Source organism: Bos indicus, chromosome 19 (assembly GCF_029378745.1).
Source record: "Bos indicus isolate NIAB-ARS_2022 breed Sahiwal x Tharparkar chromosome 19, NIAB-ARS_B.indTharparkar_mat_pri_1.0, whole genome shotgun sequence".
NCBI lineage: Eukaryota > Metazoa > Chordata > Mammalia > Artiodactyla > Bovidae > Bos > Bos indicus.
In genome coordinates, this window is record NC_091778.1 from 20298033 (window position 1) to 20319510 (window position 21478).

Genomic DNA, 21478 nt, shown 5'->3' on the forward strand with positions numbered 1-21478 from the left:
CGGTCAGAGGAAACAGCCCGTGTAACACGCAGAGGAAATAAACGGCAATAAGTAGTGGACTCTTGCTAGAACATGTGTATAGGGAATAGGAAGTAGGGAGAGATGAGGTTGAAGGAACCACAGCACAGTAGCTCAGCCAAGTGGCTTGGACTCTAGTCTAAGATGGGAGCTTCTCAAGGAGTAGTCCCAGGACCCCTGCCTCAGCATCACATGCTAGGAGTTAAAAATGCACCCTGTTGCCCCTCTCTGACCTACTTTGGGGTGGGGATCGGGGATCTGGCTATTAACAAGCCCCTGGGATTATTCGGACCGAAAGTCAAGTCTGAGCACTGTTCCAGGGCCAATGAGGAGCCACCGAGGGTCTAGCTAGGCTGATGCAAAGATGACGTCGGCTGTTCTTCAGGGTTGGGAGCCCTGGGTTTGGCTCTGCCCCCGCGCTGTCCTCCAGACAACTCATGCTCACCCCACCTGGCTGCCTCCATCGGGCCTCTCCGGCTCCCAGCCATCCCTCCTCTCCGGTCGGCTGCCCCCTGCGGGGTCCAGGGTCAGGGGTGGTGGAGGGGGCCCGAGGGGCTGCAGCCAAGCTCACATTCCTCTCACTTCCTGCCATTGTCCTGGGTTCCTGTGGCTGCGACTTCGCTCTCTCCCCGACCGCCCCAGGGCTCAGGGGAGCGATGACTCATTTCCTTTCTTCCCAGTGACGTAATCCCGAGCCCAGTTGAGCGGGTCCAGCCTGTGACCGGCCCCTTCCCCGCCCGCTTAGATCCCGGGCGCCGCACGGCGCTTTTCGGCCAGCAGGGGGCGCCCGAGCCCGCAGAGCGTCCCTCGGCAGCCAGGACCCACCCTGACGGGCCTGGACAGGGAAACTGGGACCTGCGGGAGGTGGGGCTGTGCGTTTACCAAGGCATAGCAGCCCATCCTGGGAAGCCAGGGACTGGAAGCAAGCACTCTCGGCCCCCCAGGCGGGTGGTTTTCCCACAGTTGTTATTCAGTCGCTCAGTCTTGTCCGACTCTTTGAGACCCCATGGACTGCGGCACGCCGGGCTTACTTGTCTTTCACCATCTCCCTGGAGCTTGCTCAAACTCATGTACGTTGAATCGGTGATGCCATCCAACATCTCATCCTCTGTCGTCCCCTTCTCTTGCCTTCTCCTTCTTTCCCACAGACCCACAGGTGCTAATTTTACCCTCTTCGTTCCCCACCCCAACCCCATGGTGTTTCCAGTGCAAAGTTTGCAGACAGTTAGTAGTTCCAAGATTCTAATCATTTGCGGGCCCTGAAACAGGGTCACCCCCGGAAGCAGCAGGAACTGAGGGCAGCTGGGGCTTCACCTGGGAAGCATGTTGATCAGTGATTTTGTGACAGTGTGGTGGCCTCGTATCTCCTATGGATATGGAACATTTGTTGTTTTTAAAGCACGCATGCTCAGTCCTGTCTGACTCTTTGTGATCCCCTGGACTGTAGCCCGCCAGGCTCCTCTATTCGTGGAATTTTCCAGGCAAGAATACTGGAGTGGGTTGCCATTTTCTACTCCAGGGGATGTTCCTCGCCTAGGGTTCTTCCTGACCCACAGATCAAACTTGAGTCTCTTGCATCTCCTGCACTGGCAGGCAGATTCTTCACCTCTAGGTAAAGTCAGCGTTTTTAAAGAGGGTGGTTGAGTTTTGGGAAGCGTACCTCCCAAGGTGGGGCACTGGTGAGGCACCTGTAGGGCATTGCCAGAAAGTCTGCAGCAGCTGCTGGGGACAGAGCCATTAAAAGCCCATTCCTGTTGTGTGTGGCCCTATTTCTATCAGTGGACTGGTAGAAATAGCCTTCTATCAGAGGCTAGTAGGGCTTGAGCTAACACAGCTAGTGGGGAGTAAGCTTGCTGTCCCTGGAAGTGTTCAAGCAGGCACTGGACTACCATCCTAGGGGGTGGCATAAATAGGGGTTTACCTCAGGATGAGGGCTTTCCAGGTGGCTCAGTGGTAAAGAATCCACCTGCCAATGCAGGAGACAAGAGTTCGATCCCTGGGTGGGGAAGATCCTTTGGAGGAGGAAATGGCAACCTGCTCCAGTATTCTTACCCAGGAAAGCCCACAGATAGACAAGCCTGGCGGGCTACAGTCCATGGGGTCGCAAAGAGTAGGACATGACTGAGCCTGCACATGTGCACTGCACGAATGCACACTTCAGGATGCGAGTTCGGGCTAAATGTACCTCAAGGCTGTTGCTCTGAGGGACAAACAGCGAAGCTAAGTGCATTATTAAGACCCCCATTCCTGGGTCTGCCGCCATGATGTCTTGAGAGCAGCGGCTCAGGGGAATGGAGTTTGCTCCCAAGCATTCTGGGGACATGTTCTTGGCTGGTCTACACTTCCTCCTGAGAGGAAGCTCTGACCTAACCCCACCATCCCATGTGATGGCTCAGCTGCCCCCTCATGAGACAGTGACTTGTAGTCTGAATTCATATCCCATATCTACCACTTCCTCAGCAAATCCTGATGCTCTGAACCTCAAGCTCTCCAGCTGTAAAAGGAGAATGAAGATATTTGTTTAGAATTGTTGCAAGATGATGTGTGCCTGGTGGTATACCGTAAGAGCTTAAAGAGCATCCCTTCTCTCTGATTTACTGTAGTTCAGGGGCCAGGCTGTGCCCTCCTGGGGAGAGACAAGCACATTCTTGAAAAAGATGTTGAATATTGAAAGGTCGAATAGGTGCCTTTCACTTTTTCCTTCTGTATCTGAAAGCTCTTGAACAGTGAATGTCACTGGAACACAACTGTCCTTGGGCATCGCCCTTGACTTCTCCAATCCCAGTTTATTCCCTTTTAATAAGAAGACAGTGGGAAAGGGATTCCCACCTGCTAGTAGGTCCTATAGACATTCTTTGATTTTGTAAATTCTCCAAACTAGCTGAGTCTTTCCACCCAGGCAGCCTCCACCCCACCTGGATTTCTAACATGCCAGGAGTGGTAGGAGGGTGTGGGTTTTGGCATCTCACAAAACTCAGAATCCTAGCTTCCCTATTTTCTTGCTTTGCGACATTGGGCAAGTCTCTGAGTCACAGTTTGCTAACCTCAGAATGAAAACAATAACGGCTGCTTTGTTGGGTTGCTGGGGAGTTAAATGGGAATGCCTATGCCAGGAGCTCACACTTATAGTAGGTACTTAATAAATGGTAATTAATATTTACATAAAGTGCTTAGAGTGCTGCCTGGCACACAGTTAAGTGCTGTATAAATATTTACTAAATAGTTAGAAATGTAGATAGATTAAAACAGACATATGTAAAGAGATAGGTACATAAACAGATATAGAAATAGCAAACAGCAGAAACTGACACAATATTGTAAAGCAATTATTCTCCAATTGAAAAAGAAAGGAATAGCCGTTAGATCAAACTTTTCCCTTCTACACCTCCCAGTCTTCTTCTGAAAACTTGTCTGCCAACCTCCTCCCCTCCCAGTTCTGACCTCAAAGTCCTCTGGCTACTCCAGTGAAATTCAAGGTTTGGATACTATAAAGGACAGTTCTTGTTCATAAAGAAGTTGAAGATACTGAAAGAGAAGTCCTTCTGGCTCAAACCACTCATCTACTTGTCATCATAGGCGACTCCTCTTTTATGACAATATCTTTTAAGACATTGATCACATAAACTCTTATTTATATTCTCCCAACAGCCCCAGAAGAGGTGGTAGAGATAAAGATTAGTCACCGGGTATTCCCAAAAGGAACCGGAGGGACATGAAAAGTAATGCGATTTCCCAGTCCAGGCCCCAACCAGTCGGCCTTGAGCTATGGGGTCAAAATCATAATAATCACACTATTTAATGGGTGGCCCACACAGATTATCTAGTGTTGATAATCCCATTAAGGTGTGAAATTAAAAGATGCTTGCTCCTTGGAAGGAAGGCTGTGACAAACCTAGACAGCATATTAAGAAGCAAAGACATCGCTTTGCCGACAAAGGTCCATTTAGTCACAGCTATGGTTTTTCCAGTGGTTATGTCTGGATGTGAGAGTTGGACCATAAAGAAGGCTGAGCACTGAAGAATGGATGCTTTCAAACTGTGGTGATAGAGAAGGCTCTTGAGAATTGCTTGGACAGCAAGGAGATCAAATCAGTCAATCCTAAAGGAAATCAACCCTGAATATTCATTGGAAGGACTGATGCTGAAGCTGAAGCTCCAATACTTTGGCTACATGATGCGAAGAACTGACTCATTGGAAAAGACCCTGATGCTGGGAAAGACTGAAGGCAAAAGGAGAAGGGGTGGCAGAGGATGAAGTAGTTAGATAGCATCACCACTCAATGGAGATGAGTTTGACCAGACTCCGGGAGATAGAGAAGGACAGGGAAGCCTCACGTGCTGCAGTCCATGGAGTCGCAAGGAGCTGGACACGACTTAATGATTGAACACACACACACACACACATCATTAAATCCCCATTTTACAGCTGAGGAAACTGAGGTCAGATGAGTAAAGTGACTTAAGGTCATGTAGTCAGTCACTGCCAAGCGAGGATTCCGGACCTAGGTCTGAGGACTCCAAAGCCATTGCCGCTGGACTCGGCGTCCTGACACTCTGCTGGGGGATGGAGGAGCAAGGTCTGGAGCCTCTGGGTGGAGCTCAAATCAGATACCAGGATAAGAATATGAGCAAGGCCCACTTGGGCCCTTGCACTCACCTTCCCCAAATCTGAATTCTGCCTGTGCTCTGCCTCTGAGCCCCGCAAGGCTTGTTGGGCTGTGTCAGAGCAGCAGAACCACTTTCAGCTCTGTAAAGGGATTTGTTACAGCCTTTGATATTACATAGCTAATTGCATAAACTGTCTCTGTGAAGCTGCCATCTCTTGACCCTTGCTCGAGGTTAAGTCTGCAGGGCAGTCGTTTGGGAAGGGAAGACAGATGTAAAATGAGGGAGGGTGAGGATAAGCTGGAACCCTAGAGGATGGACTGAGACCCACGTTAGTTTTTCTTGCTTCTGATCTTGGTGGTGGAGGTTTCCTGCAGGGGAAGCTGACACTTTTTATGGAAGTGCTAAGCAGACACCATCGAGTTGGTGATGACTTAACGACTAAACACACAAACACACCTCTGGCCCATGAGTCTCAGAAGCTGCAGGAGGATCCTGGGATGGCTGGACAGTGGCAGGCTGGGCAGCTGTCTTGCTCATCAGAGTCAGCCAACAAATAAGGGAGAACTCGTGTAATTCACAAAAGTGCCTGCCTTACCCTTCTGGGCATTAAAAAAAAAAGGTTTTTTTGCATTAGTTATCTGTTATGGCTGTGTGTGTGTTTTCTCACTTGTATCTGACTCTTTGCGACCCCATGGACAGCCCACCAGGCTCCCCTGTCCATGAAATTTTTCAGGCAAGAATACTGGAGCGGCTTGCCATTTTTTCCTCCAGAGAATCTTCCTGACCCAGGGGTCAAACCCTTTTTTCTCGCATCTCCTGCATTGGCAAGTGAATTCTTTACCACTAGCACCACCTGGGGTGTAGCAAATGCCTCCCACCCTGAGCACATTAAAACAATCCAAGTTCATTATCTCACACAGGAATCTGCCCCATCTTATCTGGGTGGTTCTGCTTCAGGATCTCTCATGAGGTTATAGTCAACCTGTCAGCCCAAGCCTGCAGTCAACTGAAGGCTCGACTGGAGCTGGAGCACCCACTTCTGAGATGGGTCCTTCTCATGGCTGTTGGCGGGAGGCCTCATTGCCATGTGGACCTCTCCGTAGGGATACTGAATGTCATCCTACATGTCAGCTTATTTCCCCAGAGCAAGTGACCCAAGAGAAAGCAAAGCAGAAGCCATGATTTCTTTTATGACGTCGTCTTAATAATCACAAACCATCATTTCTGCCCTCTCTTATTTATTACAGTTCAGCTCCGTTCTGTTTGAGAGGGGACTGTGTAAAAGCATGAATCCCAGAAAGTCGGGACCACAAGGGCCATCTTGGAGGCTGGCTGCCATGAGGGGCATCAGGATGTTGCTGGAATCAAGAGGCCCCGGGGAGGTTCATCAGGGTGCCCTGCCTTCTCAACTGTCCGGAGAGCACTTTGAGTTCATAGACAGCCTCCCACCTCCTGACTTCCTCCCCTAGTCCCCAGCACCATGCTGCTTCAGCATCTCCACTTGGAAATCCAAGAGGCATCTTGGACTAACATGCCCAACACCAAATTTCTGACCTTCCCCACAAACCGTCTTTTCTCATAGTTTTATCTGTCTCAGAAATGACAATGCCATCCTTTCAGTTTCTCGGCCCAAAACTTTGGTGTCATCATCGCTCTTTGTTCCATTCGCCATGTCCAATCCGTCAGCAAATCCCTTTAGCTCTACTTTCAGAATAAGTCATGAGGGACTTCTCTGATGGTCCAGTGGCTAAGACTTGGAGTTCCCAAAACAGGGGGCTCAGGTCCAATCCCTGGTCAGGGAACTAGCTCCCACATGCCAAAACTAAGAGTTTGCATGATGCAGCTCAAGATCTGGCATGTTGCAACAAAGATGGAAGATCTTGAGTGCTACAACTGAGACCTGGAGTAGCCAAACAACTAACTAAATATTAAAAAAAAAAAAAAAATATATATATATATATATGCATCTGGGATCCTACTAGCTTTCAGCACCTCTGCTGGGGCAGCCCTCTCTCTGCCCTCTCTTGATGGAGCCCTCTCTCTTGCGGTGGCCTCCTTACTGGTCCCTCCCACCCCCGCTCCTGCCCCATTGAGCCTGTCTCCACGCAGCAGCAGGTGAGGTGAAAAGCAGAGGAGATCGCGTCTCTCCTCTGCACAGACCCCTGCCACAGCTCCCACTGACTCAGACCGAAATCCCGTCTCCATAGTACCTGCAAGGCCTTGCACCCTGTGGCCCCCAGGGCCCCCACCTCCATGCACTCGCCCACCTCATCTCCCCCTCTGCCCCTCACCCCCTGCTCCAGCCACGCTGGCCACCTCCACACGCAAGGCCCTCTCCACCTTAGCGTCTCTGCTGCTCTTTCTGTCTGGAATGCTTCCCTCAGGAACGGCCACGGCTTCTGTCCTCACTTCCTCGGTTTTATCTCAAAGGTCGCCTTCTCAGCTGGGCCCTTCACCCCCTCCCCCTGTTAAAGGCAGCATCCTTCACACCTCCTACACACCCTCCCTGTCTCCCCTGATTTACTTCCTCCCGCTGCATCCCCATCTCCTACCTAACTTACTTCTTGCGTTTGCTCACTCTTTCCCTTCCAGAATGTAAGCCCAACCAGGGATTATCGTCTGTTGTGTTCACTGTTGTATCTTCAGAGCCAAGAGCAGTGGCTGGCAGGCTCTTGGAAAATACTTGTTGAACGCAAAGCAGATCCTCAAGAGTAATTTTTGAAAGACTACAGAGAGCATTACTTGCCAGCTGTGTGACATCAAATGAGTCACCTCCCGTCTCTGAGCCTCGGACCAGACCCAGGCTCATCCTCAAGGATGTGGTTGTCTTCGAGTGGGCTTGGGGTTGTTTGGAGTTGTAGCTGCAGTGGTTCTGCCTCTTGCTGTGGTGAGACTTTGGGCAGAAGCTTATCCTCTCTGCCTCTCTGTTAAATAAGGATAATCCTAATAAACAGTCTAAGCCATTGTTATAAAGATGACATGGGGGACTTCCCTGGTAGTCCAGTGGCTAAGACTCTGAGCTCCCAATGAGGGGGTCCAGGTTTCATCCCTGGTCAGGGAACTAGATCCCTCATGCCTCAGCGAAGAGTTTGCATGTTGCAACTAAAGATCACGAGTGCCACAACTAAGACTCAGTGCAGCAACATGTATAAATGATAATAATAAAAAAGATGACACGGGCTTAGGGACTAGCCCGATATCTGGCACATAGTAGGTCTTTCCAGAGAGGAAGGTGCCCCATCCCACAAATTCCAAAAGGCTTCCTGCCCTGGCCTTGAGACAACTGTGCGTCCAAGGCTCTGGGCCTCTGGGATTTTCCAGAACCTGATTCACGATCTGTTGCTACGGTCAGTATTTTTCCACAATAAAAAGCTAGTCTGTCCGAGTTCTGCCCCTGAGAGTCAGGGAAAGTGGCACACGGACTCCTGGGGTGGCCGTGTCCACTGAGAGATGCTGTCATCGGACGAAGGACCCCAGAAGATGCTTCACCTCATGTGACCTCATCACCCACAGACTAAATTACTAAAATCACTCTTTATATCTAGAGACATCTTGGAGATGTTGTCCAGAGGCTGCAAACTGGCAGCCACGCTTTGGATAGGATCCAGGGACCTGATTGTTCATTTGGCCTGCACCTCATTTTGAAAACAACAGAATTGGAATGTCTGGACAGTTCAGGACAGCCAAGGTCCACAGACCCTACCACTGCTTACAGCCTCACACCCAGCCAGATGGACATCTTTGCTTTTTTGTCTGAAACCCTGGGCCGGCCATCTGTGTGCTTTGCAGGTGTGAATGCAGGAAGATGACTTCTTGGGAAATCCTCTCAGCCTCTTGCTACCACGATCATTTTGGATTCCTATCCAGCCAGCAGTTAAGATCACAGTTTGTGTGTGTGTGTGTGTGTGTGTGTGTGTGTGAGTCGCTCAGTCTTGTCCAACTCTTTGCGACCCCACGGACGACAGTTCACCAGGCTCCTCTGTCCATGGGAATCTCCAGGCAAGAATACTGGAGTGGGTTCCCATTCCCTCCTCTGGGGAATCTTCCTGACCCAGGGATCGAACCTGAGTCTCTTACGCCTCCTGCATTGGCAGCCGGGTTCTGGGAAGCTCACTAAGATCACGGTAGCTTGTATCATCTAAAGCCATGGCGCCATCCCCAGGCTTCTTCTCTGTGGTCCTTGACCCGACCCCCAATTTTCACACTCACTTCCTGTTCACTTCCGTGTAACAAGAGGGGAGCCCAGTTGGCTTCTTCCTCTGCCAGGAGCATCTTCACTTTGCATCCTCCCGCTGTTGCCTGTATCACCTCCCTTTGAGAAGCCTTCCCTAACTGTCCCCTTGCTCTTCCCTGTCCCCTGGTCTGGACAGATGCCTGGTAAGGCCCCTTTCCCTCTGCATTGTACTGATTTCTGTATGGATCTGCTGCCTTCAATGGACTGTGAGTTTGTTTATTTATTTGGCTGCCTCGGGTCTTAATGGTAGCACGTGGGATATTCATTGCATCGTGCGGGATGCTTCATTGCGGGGCACTTCTCTAGGTGCGGCACAAGCTCAGTAGTTGGAGCACGCAGGCTTAGTTACTCTGCAGCATGTGGGATCTTAGTTTCCCAACCAGGGATCAAACCCATGTCCTCTGCATTGCAAGATGGATTTTTTAACCACCAGACTACCAGGGAAGTCCCGGACTGTGAGTTTCTTGATGACCAGAGCTATAAATGACTTAGCTTCATGTACCAAGGGCGAAGCTGATGTGGTTATTAAATAAATGGGTCCTGATATTGAAATAAAAGAGTGAGTTAACAAATGAAGGAAGGAAGGAGGGAAAGAAGGGAAAAAGGAAGAGACCTACTAGTTAATTTGCCCTTTGCCTTCCACACGTTTGCTTGGTGGGGTCCCACCGCTGTCTGCACCCACCCCTAACCCTGGACTACCGGGGAATTCCCTTATGAACATTCTTGGATGTCTTGGGGAGCATGTGTGGACCTTCATGTAGGGTATCTACCTGGGTGTGGAGTAGCTGGGTCGCAGGGAAGGTGTGTATTCTGTGCTAGTAGAGACTCGCTGCTTTCCAAAGGGGTGGTGACAACTTTCACAGCCACCAGCAAGGTTTGAGAGTCCCAGTTGCTCCACATTTTCACTGATGCTTGGCAATACCTGCCTTTCATGGGTGGATTATTTTCTTTTGACCACAGGCTCCATGTCACTGGAGTCTGCTCCAGCTTTCTCAGTTTGGGATGGATTCTGGAGAGCCAGCTTCTCTGGTCATCCACTCTCATCCTGCACTTGTGACCTACAATTCCTGTCCACCCCTGAAGATCTATTCCAGGGCTCTCAGCTGTGTTCCAGGAATGCTTTCCATGAGAGCTCTGGGATGGCAGCACCCCATAGAGTGTGAGCACCAGGGATAAGGATGGGAAAGGGGAAGAAAGGCATGTGGGGTCTCCCCTGGGGTTGAGAATCCTCCTTCCAATGCAGGGGACCTGGGTTTGATCCCTGGACAGGAAGCTGAGATCTCAGATGCTGCAGGGCAACTAAGACCGTGTGCTGCAACTATAGAGAGCTTGTGCCGCAGTGAAGACCCGGTGCAGCCAAGAAAAGAAGAGAGAAAAAAGAAATATGTTTGGAAACTTTTCTTCAGATCCTGTGTGGGTCTTTCCCACGGCCACAGCTTAATTTGTGGTCACCTGTGAATCCTTCTCAGGTATTATCATACTCAAAACTTTGAGTAGGCATCAAAATAATTAAATGTAAGAGACAAAACTATAACACTCTTAGAAGAAAACATGGGGTAAATCATGACCTTGGATTTGGCAATGGTTAGATATGACACCCAAAACACAAGTAACCAAAGGGAAAAAATAGATAAACTGGACTTCATTAAGGTTAAAAATTTTTGTGCTTTAATGGATACTTATAAGACTGTGAAAGACAACCCATAGAATGGGAGAAAATATTTGCAAATCATTATGGACAACATTTAGACTCAATAATAAAAAGATAAGTAACCCAATTAAAAAGTGGGAAATGGATCTAAAGAAACATTTCTCCAAGGAAACTACATAGACAGCCAAGAAGCACATAAAAAGATGCTCAACTTCATTAACCATCAGGGAAATGCAAATCAGAACTGTAACAAGATACCATTCCACACCCACTGGGACAGCTCTAATGGAAAAGACAAATAATAACAAGTGTTAGAAATGGAGAAATCAGAACCCTAATATACTTCTGAAGTGAAGTGAAGTAGCTCAGTTGTGTTCTAGTGGGAATGTAAAATGGTGCAGCCATTTTGGGAATCAATGTGGTAGTCCAAACACAAAATTCCCATTTAATTCAGCAATTTCACTCCTAAGTATATACCCAAGAGAAATGTAAACATATGCACACACAGACACTTGTACACGACTGTTCATAGAAACATTATTCATAATAGCCAAGAGGTTGAAACAACTCAGGTGTCCATCATTGAATGGATGTCCATAGTGAATGGATAAGCAAAATGTGGTCTATCTACACAATGGAAAACCTTCTGTCTATATGAAATACTGAAATATGCCACAGCATGGATGAATCTTGCAAACATTATGCTTTAAGTGAAAGAAACTGGTCACAAAAGAACACATATGATTCCATTTATACAAAATGTCCAGAAGAGGCAAATCTTAAGAGACAGGAAACAGAATAGTGGTTGTCTAGGGCTGTGGGAAATGGGAGGAATTGAGGAGGTACTGCTGCTGCTGCTGCTGCTGCTAAGTCGCTTCAGTCGTGTCCGACTCTATGCGACCCCACAGACGGCAGTCCATCAGGCTACTAAAAGGGGGACTTTCCTGGTGGTCTAGTGGCTAAGACTCCATACCCCTAAGGCAGGGGGACTGGGTTTGATCCCACATACTGCAACTAAGACCTGGTGCAGCCAAATAAATATTTTTTAAAAAACCCACATTTGGGGGATGATGTAAGCCCTCTTAAATTATGGTGACCGTTGAACAACTCTGTGAATATACTAAAAACCATTGAATTGTACATTTTGAATGTGTTGTATATTATGGGAATTCAGTTCAGTCACTCTGTGTCCGACTCTTTGTGACCCCATAGAATTATGTGAATTATATCTTAATAAATCTGATACAAAAAATAATTAAAAAGTGATTTGAAACCTTTACTACTGTTGTCCCTTGAGAAAAGACTAACAGGGAAAGTGATGGGTTAAACGTCGGCCTTCTCATAAGATAGGTCCACTTCCTAACCCCTGGCACCTGTGAATGTGATCTGATTTGGAAAAAGGGCCTTTGCAGATGTAATGAAGTGTCTAAAGCTGAGACATCCTTAATTATCTGGGCGGGACCTAAATCCAAGACAAGTGTCTTTAGGAGAGACACACCGAGGAGAGATAGGGAAGGAGAAAAGGAGGCTGTGAAATGGAAGCAGAGATTACCGCGATGCAGCCGCCAGCCAGAGGATGTCTGGAGCCACCAGGAACTGGAAGAGGCGGGGCAGGATTCACCCGGGAGCCTTTTGAAGGAACGTAGCCCCACCCACACCTTGATTTCAGTCTTCTGGCCTCTAACACTACAAGAGAATAGATTTCTGTTGTTTTGAGCCATGAAGCTTATGGCAGTTTGTGATGGCACCCCTGGGAAACTAATCTGGGGAATTATTGTGATAGTGCAGTGGGGATTTTTTGTTTTTAATTTAAGCTTTTAATTTTATATCGGAGTATAGTCAATTAATAATGTTGTGAGAGTTTCAGGTGCACAGCAGAGTGACTCGGCCAGACACAGCATGTATCCATTCTCCCCCAGACTCCGCTCCCATCCTGGCTGCCGTATAACATTGCGCAGAGCTCCCTATGCTATACAATAGGTCCTTGTTGGTTATCTATGTTAAACATAGCAGTGTGTACATGTCCATCCCAAACTTCCTGACTATCCCTTCCCCTCTGGTAACCATAAGTTTGTTCTCTAAGTCTGTGAGTCCTTGTTTCTGCCTTGTAAAGAAGTTCATGTGCATCATTTCTTTTTAGATTCTGCTTATAAGAGATGTCATACGATATTTCTCTTTCTCTGTCTGACAGCAGCAGAACTTTTAAAAGCTTGTTTTCCTCAGGTTTCTCTCTCCTTCTCTCCTGTGCGTGTCTCTCTGCATCTCTCTCTTTCTGTTCTTGAATGTGTAGCTGTGGGCTGCCAGTCTCCCTCTTCTCTCCCTCCCAACCTCAGAGCTTTCCATGGAATCCCAGCTGGGAACACAGCAGTAGTTCCCCTGCTTACCCTGAAGCCCAGGAGGGATATGGGCTGAGCCAACTCTCCTTGGCAGCGGAAGGAGCTGATGATTGTGGACGCCCATCCTTGCTCCCCTGGGCAGATCTTTCTCAGGGAACAGCCACATGGCTCTCCCAGCTGTCTTTTGACTCTTCCCTCTCCTCTTTTCCAACAGCCTCTCCATCACTGTTTTGCTCTCCAAACACCCGTGGAATCAGCCCACTCCTCTCCATCCCTTTGCTTCTCCCCAGGTCCAGGCCACTAGCATCTCCTCTGGACCATGGCCTCACCCTGGGTGTACTGCCCCCTCAGCCCATCTGTGTCAGTCCATTCTGGCTGCTGTAACAGAATGCCAGAGGCTGAGTGCTTTGCAAACAACGGAAATTCATTTCTCAGCTTTGGAGGTTGGGAAGTCCAAAATCAATGAGTTGGCAGATTCAGTGCCTGGTGAGGGTGTGCTTCCTGGCTCACAGAAGACCATATTCTGCGTCCTTGCATGGTATTAACAGAAGGTATGAGGGAGCTCTCTGGGGTCTCTTTTATAAGGCATCAATCCCATTGATGGGGCTTCCTTGGTGGCTCAGAGGTTAAGAATCTACCTGCCAAAGCAGGAGACATGAGTTTGATCCCTGGGTGGGGAAGATCCCCTAGAGAAGGAAATGGCAACCCACTCCAGTATTCTTGCCTGGGAAGTCCCATGGACAGAGGAGTCTGGTGGGCTATAGTCCATGGGGTCACCAAAGAGTTGGAAAAGACTGAGCAACTAAACAACAACAAATCCCATTAATGAGGGCTCTGCCCTCATGAACTAATCACTTGGAAAAAGACCCCACCTCCCGATACCATCACATTGGAGGTTCAGTTCAGTTCAGTTCATTTGCTCAGTCATGTCTGACTCTTTGAGACCCCATGGACGGCAGCACACCAGGTTTCCCTGTCCATCACCAACTCCTGGAGCCTGCTAAAACTCAAGTCCATCGAGTTGGTGATGCCATCCAACCATCTCATCCTCTGTTGTCCGCTTCTCCTCCTGCCTTCAATCTTTCCAAGCATAAGAGTATTTTCCAATGAGTCTGTTCTTTGCATCAGGTGGCCAAATTATTGGAGCTTCGCTTCAGCATTAGCCCCTTCAAAGGATCATCAGGACTGATCTCCTTTAGGATTGACTGGTTGTATCTCCTTGCAGTCCAAGGGACTCTCAAGAGTCTTCTCCAACACTACAGTTCAAAAGCATCAATTCTTCAGTGCTCAAGTTTCTTTATAGTCCAACTCTCACATCCATACATGACTACTGGAAAAATCATAGCTCTAATGAGACGGACCTTTGTCGGCAAGTTGGAGGTTAGGATTTCAATATATCAACTGGAGGGAGGGGACACAAAACATTTGGTCTTTTTTTTTTTTTTTGACCACGCCAAATGGCATGCAGGATCTCAGTTCCCCTACCAGGGGTGGAGCCCGCACCTTCTGCAGTGGAAGCATAGTATCCTAACCACTGGACCAACAGGGAATTCCCAACATTTGGTCTTGAACACCACCCTTCACACTTCAGCCAGAGTGTTCCAACACGGCAAGTCTGAACATTCCATGCCCTTCAATGCCTTCCCTCTGCTCTAAGCCTATAGCCAAAGTCTCCAGTATGGTTAATGGGGGGAGGGGGGAGGGGCTCCTCCTTCAGTGCCATATAGCCCAGGCTCAGCCCTCTTAAACTAGGCTGATGTGAGTTCCTCTAACACCTCCTGGCTTTGGTGTTAGCGGGTTCCTCTTCTCTGAGCACTCTCCCACCCCTCCCTAGTTACCATAGTAACTCGTCCTCAGCCTTCAGCCCACAGCAATACTTCCTCGGAAAAGGCTTATCCAATCCTCTAAATCGGGGTTAGCTGCCCCTGCTCCGTGTCCCTGGGACATTTACATTCATCTCCATGGCAATCTTGGCATACACAATTTATAATTACTGGGACTTCACGAGGCCAGTTTCTATATGTTATGTTTGTTCATCACTGGACTTTTACTGGCCAACCCTGGAATGTACTAGGCCATCAACAGATACCTTTTTTTCTGTCTGTAACTGAGAAAAAGCTTTTATTTATTTATCTTTTTTATTTTTAACTTTTTATTTTGTATTAGGGTATGGCCGATTAACTATGTGTGACAGTTTCAGGTAAACAGCCATGGGACTCAGCCATATTTATACATGTACCCATTCTCCCTCAAACTCCCTTCCCATCCAGGCTGCCACACAGCATTGAGTAGAGTTTCATGTGCTATACAGTAGGTGTCAACAGATATTAGCTTAATTTATTTAATTATTTGGAGGAGTCCATTAATTCTTGGGGTAGAATATGGCCATTCCTCACACTGCCATAGAAGAAGGGCAATAAGGAACAAGAAAAGACGATTAGGCTAGCTTTGCTGGGATAATAATATTACCTAACATTTATTAAGAATATTATAAGTTTTAGGGACCTTCAAGCACATTTATTCATCCCACACAAATCTGAACATCTGCTATGGATCAGCTACTAAGAACACACATACGGACATGACAGTTCGTATCCTGAAAAAGTTAATAATCCAAGGATCTAATTCTGTCGAATCCTACAGCTACCTGCTGAAATGAGTATTATTACTTTAAGTTGGTTAGGACATTTTTGTTCCAAGTGACAAAAAAGGCCTGAGCTAAAAAGGGAAAGTCTTGGATGTGACTGAGAGGTCAAGGCGGGTGGATTCGGCTTCAGGCATGGCTGGATCTAGATTCAACAATGCCTCCTGGACCACAAACGTCTGACTCTTTTTTTTTTAATTGGAGGACAATTACTTTTCAATATTGTGTTGGTTTTTGCCATACCTCAACATGAAGTAGCCACAGGTATCCACATGTCCCTCCCTTCTAAGCCCTGCGCCATCTCCCACCCCATCCCCCTTCTCTAGGTTGTCACAGAGCTGTCTGAGTCACTTTGATTCTTGGTTCTTCTCCCCTTGAGGTTGGCACCATGCTGTCGCCCCAGGATCCCCCCGGGTCCTCTCACATTCACCGTCTGGCTACAGGTTCAGATCCCTAGTGCTCTAAGGCCACTGGGAGAGCAGAACCCTCTTTTTGGGACAACTTGCAAAAGCCCAGCCACCCACCCTGACAACCAGTTCAGGTCACTGGTATGCCCCCGGGCCCATCACTTTAACCAGAGGAAAGTGATGTCCCAATGGTTACAGCTCTACCAAAAGCTCGAGGCCCATCCAAAGGCACCACCTAAGTGAGGTGTGGGACCCTTCCCAACCCCATGGATGACAGCAGGGAAGAGGTGGAATTTTTGAGTGAAAATCACGGGCTGTCGCTGTGGGGATGTGGAAGCCAGAAAGGCTTCATAAGTAGGGACATAGGTATATAGAGAGGTAAGTGACACCCAGGTCACACTGCTGGTACCTGGCAGAGTTAAGACTCGAATCCTAGTCTGCCTGGCTTCAAGTGGCTCTTTGCACAAAGCCACACTGCCCCAGGGACAGACATACACAGGAAGTGCAGACTCGACGCAGAGGCCCTTCTTTTAAATCATAACGTGTGGATCTGTCCTTCTTATAAACTGGGATTTGGTCGGTGACTCTGTAAAAGGGAAGCACTGCCCTCTTTTCCCTGTGAGTCTTCCTCTGTCTCTTTTCTTTTAAGAAAAATTCCTCAGGAAGGATAAACAAGGAATTTGGGGTTAACATATACACAGTGCTATATATAAAATAGATAATCAATGAGGATCTACTGTATAGCATAGAAAATGCTGTTCAATATCCTGTAATAACCTACATGGGAGGAGAATCTGAAAAAGAATGGATATATGTATCCGAATTAATATAACTGAGCCACTTTACTGTACACCTGAAGCTAACACAACATTGTAAACCAACTATACCAGAAAATAAAATAATGAAAATTTTAAAATCTGATACCAAAAGAATAAAAAGAAGAATTCCTCTCCCTCCCAGTCCTCCCAGCCCTTGCCAAGGATCCTTTGGTTCTAGAATGAGCTGCTGCTTTACCGATGAGGTCAGTTCGGTGGCAGCTGTGACCCAGAGCGCCTTGCAGAGCAACGAGGTGACCCGCCCAGGGTTCATTGCAAATGATCAGGCCAGGCCTGGGAGCTGCTGGCCTCCCCTCCTGGGCTTCCTCCTCTGCCTGCACAGCCATCCCTCCTGCCAGCTGGAGGACAGACAGACGGAGCAGCCAGGAAAAGCACAAGACAGTCTGGTGACCGAGCACAAACCAGGCTCCCGTCTGGGGCTCTGTCTCTGAGCTGGGGGCAGCCGGGCTTTCTCCACGGGGCCCTGTCTGTCCTCCATCACCCCCCCGAGCAGGGACGGCTCAGGCACAGCAATTTCTGCTCCACTTCTGCTGAATTGTGAATTTCTATCACATTTGGCATGAGGGATTGAATTGTGTTCTCCCAAAAGAGACATCCAAGTCCTAACCTGTGGTATCTGTTACTGTGACTTTATTTGGAAGTAAGATCTTCGCTGTCCATAGGGTCGCAAAGAGTCTGAAGGGTTGCAAAGAGACTGAAATGACTTAGCACACATGCACAGAATCTTTGCTGATATAATCAAATGAAGATGAGGTTACGCTGGGTTAGATTGGATCTTCGTTTAGAAATACTTATTTATTTATTTGGCTGCATCAGGTCCGAGTTGCAGCATCCAGGATCTTTACATCATGTGTCATTATCATGTAGGGTCTCTAGTTGGGGCAGGTGGGCTCCAGAGTGTGCAGACTTCGTTGCTTCAAGGCATGTGGGATCTTAGTCCCCCAACCAGGGATCCAACCCATGTCCCCTGCATTGCCAGGCAGATTCTTAACCACTGGACCATCAGGCAAGTCCCTGGATTGGACCTTAAATGCAGTCACTGGTATCTTTATAGAAGGGATTTGAGTGCAGAGACATGTTGTTGTTTTTAGTCGCTAAGTCATGTCCGACTCCTTTGTGACACCATGGACTGTAGCCCGCCAGGCTCCTCTGTTCATGGGATTCTCCAGGCAAGAATACTGGAGTGGGGTGCCATTTCCTTCTCCACGGGATCTTCCTGACTGAGGGATAGGACCAGTGTCTCCTGCATTGGCAGGTGGATTCTTTACCACTGAGCCACCAGGAAAGCCTGCGGAGACATACACAGAGGCAAGACAATATGAACACACAGACACACAGGGAGGGGGCCGCGTGCAGACCGAGCACGGGTTGGAGCGGTGCATCTAAAGCCAAGGAAAGCCGAGGGTTGCCAGTCACCACCAGAAGCTAGGAGGAGGCGGGCAGGCCCTCTCCCGGGGACTTCAGCGGGAGCAGGGCCCTGTCGACCCTTGGATTTTGGAAGTCTGGCAACTGGAGTTCTGAGAGAATAAATTTCTGTGGTTTTTAAGCCAGTCAGTTTGCGGTCATTTGTTATGGCAGCCATGGGAAACTAATATAGGGGTAGAGAGAGGGTTAACAAAGAGGCACTGGGAGTCTGGAACCATAGACTAGACAATCTGAGACCTAGACAAGCACGGGCTCAGAGACATGGGTGTTCATGTCCTAGCTGTGTGAACTCGGGCAGGTTGCTGTAGCTCTCTGAGCCTGGACTTCTACAAAGTGACGGTCAATAAAGTTTAGGGCCTGCTAGAGCTCTTGGCTGGGAGAAGAAAAGACAGGGCGGGGAGGGGAGGGCGGATGCAGCCTTTAAACAGATGAAGGCTGTCATGAGGACAAGACGCTCAGTCCGTTCTGTGTGACAGGAGCCTCAAGGGAGAAGTGAAGCCAAGCAAGGCCAGGACTGAATCAGGGAAGAGCTGTCTCTCAAGGAGACCAGCCCAGCTGTGGCAGGGGCTGCTGGGAGAGGTAACGAGCTCCCTGTGACCAAAAGGAGGTGACGAAGAGGCCAAAGGAATGGCCATCAGTGAGAAACCCTCCCACCACCCCGAGTGATCCTCTGCTATGACACAGCTAGGATGTAACCCTGAGCAACCTGATTTCAAAGCCCATTTTCTTAACTATTAACCTCAGCTTTCTTACCTATTAAAGAGGCTTCCTTGGTGGCTCCACTGGTGAGGAACCTGCCCGCCAGTGCATGAGATGCAAGAGAGGTGGGTTGGATCCCTCAGTCAGGAAGATCCCCTGGAGAAGGAAATGGCAATCCACTCCAGTGGTCTTGCCTGGGAAATGCCATGGACAGAGGAACCGGGGGGGCTACACTCCATGGGGTCAAAAGAGTTGGAGATGACTGAGCACACACACGCATGGTGGAGACATCGTGAAAAGTCAGTGTTTGAGGTCCTTTCTGGCTCTGAGGGTTTCCCTGGTGGCTCAGAGGCTAAAGCGTCTGCCTGCATTGTGGGAGACCTGGGTTCGATCCCTGGGTCAGGAAGATCCCCTGGAGGAGGAAATGGCAACACACTCCAGTATTCTTGCCTGGAGAATCCCATGGATGGAGGAACCTGGTGGGCTACAATCCAAGGGGTCATAAAGAGTCGACATGACTGAACGATTTTTTTTTTTTTTTAAATTTTATTTTATTTTTAAACTTTACATAATTGTATTAGTTTTGACAAATATCAAAATGAATCCACCACAGGTATACATGTGTTCCCCATCCTGAACCCTCCTCCCTCCTCCCTCCCCATACCATCCCTCTGGGTCGTCCCAGTGCACCAGCCCCAAGCATCCAGTATCGTGGATCGAACCTGGACTGGCAACTCGTTTCTTACATGATATTTTACATGTTACAATGTCATTCTCCCAAATCTTCCCACCCTCTCCCTCTCCCACAGAGTCCATAAGACTGTTCTATACATCAGTGTCTCTTTTGCTGTCTCGTACACAGGGTTATTGTTACCATCTTTCTAAATTCCATATATATGCGTTAGAATACTGTATTTATGTTTTTCCTTCTGGCTTACTTCACTCTGTATAATAGGCTCCAGTTTCATCCACCTCATTCTAGCTCTGAAGTTTTCTTTTTCTTTCTTTTTTTTTTTTTGTTTTCTTTTTCTTGTAAAACTCTTCATGTGTGTGTTTTTTTTTAACTTTACAGGGGACTTTATTTTATTTTTATTGAAGCATAGTTGATTTACAGTATTAAATTAGTTTCAGGTATACAACATAATGATTCAGTATTTTTATAGATTACACTCCATTTAAAGGTATTACAAAATAATGGTTATATTTCCCTGTGTTGTAATACATCCTTGTTGCTTATTCATTTTATACAGAGCAGTTTGCATCTCTTAATCCCCTTTTGCTCTTGCCCCTTCCCCATCTCTCTTCCTACTGGTAACGTCTAGTTTGTTCTCTGTATCTGTGAGTCTGTTTCTGTTTTGTTACAGTCACTTGTTTGTTTCATGTTTTAGACTCCTTATTTAAGTGATAACACGGAGTACTTGCCTTCCTCTGTCTGATATTTCACTAAGCATTATATCTCTAGGGCCATCCACATTGTTGTAAACGGCAGAATTTCATTCTTTTTTGTGGCTGAGTAATATTCCATTATATATACGTATAATTTGATTTTTGTTGTTCAGTCACTCAGGTGTGCCTGACTCTTTGCGACCCCATGAACTGCAGTGTGCCAGGCTTCCCTGTCCTTCACTATCTCCCAGTGTTGGCTCAAATTCAGGTCCTTTGAGTTGGTGATGCTGTCTAGCCATAATTTGATAGGGACCGCATTAAATCTGTAGATGGCTTTGAGTGGTATGGACATTTTAACGATACTAATTCTTCCAATTTAAGAACACAGGATATCTTTCTGTTTCTTTGGATCATCTTCAATTTCCTTCATTAACGTTTTATAGTTTTCAAGTATAGGTCTTACCCTCTTGGTTACCTTTATTCCTAGATATTTTATTCCTTTTGATGCAATTTTAAATGGAATTGTTTTCTTGCTTTAAACTCTTTAGCAACTAGAAACGCTTTTAACTAGAAAGTTTTAGCATTTTCTAGTTTCTTCAGGTAATGGGAGGGTTTCTTAAGGCAGAAACCTGATTTTTTATTTTAGATTTCTTCTTTCCCCCGGTAATATGTGCATTCAATGCTATAAATTTCCCTCAAAGCACTGCTTTTACTGCATCCAATAAACTTTGCTATTTTGCATTTTCATTTTCATATAGTTTAAATATTTAAAATTTTCTCCTAAAGCTTTCTCTTTTGACCTATGTGTTGCTTGTTTAACCTTCCAATACTTTGGGATTTTCCAGCTGTCTTCCTGTTATTGATTTCTAGTTTAATTCCACTGTGGTCTGAGAACATAACTAAAAAGGGACAACAGGACACCTTAGACGTTGTGCATGTTTCATTGTAGGGGCTCTGGATACTGTTATGGTCTCAAAACTGCTTGATATTTTTTTAGACAGTTGACTTCAAACTCTGCTCTTTGGATGGCAGCCCAGATCTCAGTTCATTCCTGCCATCCCTACCCTCCACCTCCAGCTGAAGTCATTTCCATGCATTTGTAATTCAAGGATCAACCAGAGATTTGAACCAAGTTTATACACAGGACTGAGGCGCTCCCTCTTCGGCTGAGGCTCCTTCCTCACTTTCCGGTGCCTGTGGTTGATCTGAAATTTGTCCTTTGGTTCCTCGAGCC